The following is a 225-nucleotide window of genomic DNA, read 5'->3' as shown; positions in this document are numbered from 1 at the left end:
AAGCGTGGCACACGGGCTGCCTCCCTCCCTCCCTGCTCCCCCCGTGTGCTGTGCTGGCCCCTGCCGCGGCCGGGGTGTGCTGGCTGCGGCCACCTACCCAGCAAATTGAAGCCACCCCTCGTTAGGGCTGAGTCTGGCCCCCTGGGGAGGCGCGGCTCGGCTTTCCGGGCTTTGGCGTGGTGCTTCCTCCATCAGCAGCCGCGTCCGGCCTGAGTGGCACGGCTG

This window comes from Egretta garzetta, unplaced genomic scaffold (genome assembly GCF_000687185.1).
Source record: "Egretta garzetta isolate BGI_Z169 unplaced genomic scaffold, ASM68718v1 scaffold609, whole genome shotgun sequence".
Classification (NCBI taxonomy): domain Eukaryota; kingdom Metazoa; phylum Chordata; class Aves; order Pelecaniformes; family Ardeidae; genus Egretta; species Egretta garzetta.
This window is presented reverse-complemented; position numbering follows the sequence as displayed.